At 43.6% G+C, this 4,355-nt stretch overlaps 1 pseudogene; it reads right to left on the bottom strand.

The window, feature by feature from the left end:
• Nucleotides 1-954: 954 nt before the first annotated feature.
• Nucleotides 955-4,355, bottom strand: part of LOC122426772 — an 18,501-nt pseudogene continuing 15,100 nt past the window's right edge.

Raw genomic sequence — 4,355 nt, 5'->3', positions numbered from 1 at the left:
TACCAATCAGCCAGTTGTTGCCAACTGCCCGAGCTCACCCTAGGGCCGTGGTTTCCCCTGAGAGGCATTGAGCTGCTGCTGTCACACCAGGCAGAAAGACAGCCCAGCTGATTGACCACAGGGCAAGAAGGTTACGTTGTGTAGAAAGTACCACAAACCTGAGTTTCCTCATCTGTGAATGGGAATCACAGCATGGAATGATGAGGATTCTCATTTTCTCTACTGTTTTTTTAAAAAAATTGAGATGAGCAGATATTTCTTTTGTACGGAGAAAACTAAACACAACAAAACGGAAATAAAAGTGAGGGTGGACAGGGAAGCCCTGGCGGCACACTGGTGAAGAATTCGCCTGCCAATAGAGGAGGTGCGGGTTTGATCCCTGGGTCGGGAAGATCCCCTGGAGAAGGGAGTGGCAACCCATTCTAGTATCTTGCCTAGAAAATGCCATGGACAGAGGAGCCTGGCGGGCTACAGTCCTTGGGGTCATAAGAGCTGGACACAACTTAGCAACTGAGCTTGAGCATGCGTACACACCCCACTGATTTGCAGTGAAAGTTGAATGAGGTGGTAACGACGGCCACAGGACAGGGCCGGGCAGGTAATGAGCACACAGATCCTGTGACCGCCAGGCCACTCTGATGACTAGCGGATGCTGGTTGTGGCTGCTGAAAATCAGGGTTCTTGGCAGGGTGATGCGTTGTGACAGTGGCCAGAGAGGAAGACCTCTCTGATTCACCCATGAAATAATAAAGACACTACTTTCCAGCCTAGAGGCAGGAGAATGGACCACAGACCTTCTCCTGCCATCTCCAGCCCCTGAAAGCCCCTGTATGAATCACTGAGGAGTTGGTGACCTTAGATGTTAACCCTTCAGGAGGACAAGACATGACGGCAAGCGTCTCTTCACTTCTCTACGGTCCAACGCCTTCACTCACCCCTCACTTGTACATCCTTTCAAAAGCCCGGGCAGGAGCCCTTATTTAGCACATTATAAGCTGTGCCCTGGTACCCCTGGTACACCAGCTCTAAGCCTGGTGGGTGAGGAACACGCAGGAGCAGGCGAGTCTGGTGCAATGGGAGGTGCTGGCTGCAGGGATGCATGGAGGCTAAGGAGCTCTGGGCAGGGCTTGTCCGAACCTGCCTGCAGAGGTTGGGCAAGCTTCACAGAGTGGCACTGATCTGGAAGGGAAGAGGGGGCGTTTGTTAGGATGCCATGGTGGGACGAGCACAACAGACAGAGGGAACAGCACCTGCAGGGGCTCAGAGACTGGGAAGCGCTTGGCCGGTTCAAGGAAGAGCACGGGACCTGGGAGGGCTGGAGGATGGGGTGTGTGTGAAGGGGTGGAGCAGAGGCAAGAGACGAGGCTGGAGAGGCTAGTGCCTGGCAGACAGTGATGTCACCTTTCAGAGCCTGTTTCCTCATTGGTTAAAGAAAGACAAGAATCGCTCCAATTGAGGGGGGCTCAGTCCCTGTCAAACCAATGCTGGGGACCGACTCTTGAGTGCCAACTGCGTGCTTTGTACAACTCGGCCCCTCCCCGGTCCTTTCTCGGGTAGCACCACCTCCCCACCCTGGGATCTGCCTCGACTTGTGCTCCAGGCCTGATGGCACCCCAAGGATCTGAGAGGCTCCAGCTCAGCTCCACGCTTGGCCCCAAACTCCATGCCAGGCATGGGAGGTGGGCATGGGTGTCCGTGGCTAAGCAGTCTTGTTGGAAGAGCATCCTCCCACCGTCCTGTTCTGTGGTCAACCCCACCCCCCACCCCCCATCCAAGGAACCATCCCCACCTGTAGCCCTGCTCCTGGTTCCATCCCGGAGCCTGGGTTCCACATTTGGAGTCTGCTTGCATCCCAAAGACCCTGTTAATGCCACACCTGTGTGGTCCACTTCCTGTGGCCCCCACCTTTCTACATGCTGTTGTCCAACAGGACAGCCTTGTCATTTATCTAGGGCCTCCAGGGTTAACTGTACTCTGAGTTGCAACCAGCTGTGGGCCTTGGGAAACCTGGGTCTTCCAAAGTCAGGCTAGGGGACAGAGCGTGAAGCCCTCTTGATTTTCTGATTCTGCCTGGTCTCAGAATGAGGTCATTTCCAGCAAAAAAAAAAAACTGAGAGAATCAACAGCCAGAGTGGTGAAAATAAAACATGAACATATGGCCATTCACAATAGCATCATAAATAAGAAAATACTTAGGAATAAATTTAACAAATGAAAGGCAAGGCTTGTGCGCCGAACACTGTGAAACATGGCTGAGATCAATTAAAGAAGATCTAAATAAATGGAGAGATATTTCATATCCATGGGCTAAAAGACTCTATATTGTCAAGTTGGCAATTTTCCCCAAATTGATCTACATATTAAATGCAATCCCTATTAAAAAAAAAAATCTTAGCAATTTTTTTTTACAGAAATTGACAAACTGACTCTGAAATTTATATGGAAATTTTAAGGATGAAGAATAGAGCAAATAATTTTGAAAAAGAACAGAATTGGAGGACCAATAGTGCCTGACTTTGAAACATACTATAAAGCCACAGTAATCAAGATAGTGTGGCACTGATGCAAGATAAGCACATAGATCAAAGAAAAGAAATTGAAAGTCATAAAGAAAGCCATGAAATTTTATGTATGGTGAATTGATTTTTAACAAAAGTACAAAGACAATTCAGAGTCTTATAGAATTGTCAGGGCACGTTTGACCACTGGTTCAATCTTGTCAACAAATGATGTTGGGACGGTTGGCTACCGACATGAACTTAAACCCTCACCTCATTTCATACACAAAAATTAACCCTAAATGGACCAAAGACTTAAATATAAAAGCTAAAACCATAAAATTCCCAGAAGAATACAGAGGAATAGATCTTTATGACCTTGTGTTAGGCAAAGAATTCTTTGCCTTTTTGGAAGAGACCAAAAAGAAGATCAGTAAAAGAAAAAAATATAAACAAATCTCCTTTGTCAAACTTTTTAAAAATATCTCAGAGGACATCATTAAGAATCTTAAAAACAAGCCCACAGACTGTGAGGAAATATTTGTAAATAGCATACTGATTAAGGTATTATACCCAAAGTATATCAAGAATACTTCTAATTTAATAATAAGACAAACAACCCAATTTTAAAATAGGCTAAAGACTTGGGTAGACATTCATGAAAGAAAATATATGAAGGGCTAATTAGCTCATAAAACATGATTAACATATTCAACTAATGAGATTAGTCAGTAGGTAAATGCAAACTAAAACCAACAGTGAGATACCAATTCACAACCACTTGAATGAATATAATTTTTTTAAAGGACAATGTCAAATGTTGTTAAAAGAAGTGGAGAAACAGAAACCTTCTTATATTGCAGGTAGGAATGTAAAATGTACAATTGCTTTGGGGAAACAGTATGGCAGTTTCTAACAAAGCCAAACACAAACTTATCACAACACCCAGCAATTCCATTCTCAGGAATCTCCCTAAGAGAAACGAAAACACATGTTCACGAAAGAGGTTCATATGCAGATGTTTACAGCAGCGTTATTCATGACAGCCAAAATGCAGAATGACCCAACCCAATGTCTATCAACTGTGAGTGGATACATAAATGTGAGTATCCATGTCAAGTGGAACGTCACTCAGCAATAAAAAGGAAGAACAACTGACCTATGCTACTCTTGGATGAACCTCAGATCTATTATGCAAATAAGCCAGCTACAAAAGACTGTATACAGTAACAGTCCCTTTATATGACTAGTCCACAAATGGCAAACTTACAATGACAGAAATCAGACCCTGAATGCCTAGGACATCATGTGTCTTTGTAAGGGAGGAGAGAAGTGAGGATTAACTGCTAACCAACACAAGGGAGCTCACTGTGACAGAAATGTGTAATAACTGGATTTTGGTGATGGTTACACAACTCGTGTGTGTGAAATATTCTTTGATATTATACATAAACTACACTACAATGCCTTTCGTTAAATAAAAGAGGACATTTTAGATACAGCAAATTTTAATTAAATAAACATAGTTAAGATCCAAAAGATAAATTAGACACTGCCAGCTTATCTTCAGCCCTTGCCTTCAGCAGGCTAATCAAAACAACTTGAAATACACAAATGAGTCTTTCTCTGTTCTATGAAACAGTAAATGGATCTCCTTGGCACTTAAATATATTAATATAACCTGTTATATAGACTTAACTATAAAACCAACCTCCTATAGGTTTTTTTTTTCTTTCTTTTTTTTTTTTTATTATTATTATTATTTTTTTTTCCAGTGGGTTTTGTCATACATTGATATGAATCAGCCATGGATTTACATGTATTCCCAATCCCGATCCCCTCTCCCACCTCCCTCTC

Source organism: Cervus canadensis, chromosome 24 (assembly GCF_019320065.1).
Source record: "Cervus canadensis isolate Bull #8, Minnesota chromosome 24, ASM1932006v1, whole genome shotgun sequence".
Classification (NCBI taxonomy): domain Eukaryota; kingdom Metazoa; phylum Chordata; class Mammalia; order Artiodactyla; family Cervidae; genus Cervus; species Cervus canadensis.
This window is presented reverse-complemented; position numbering and strand designations above follow the sequence as displayed.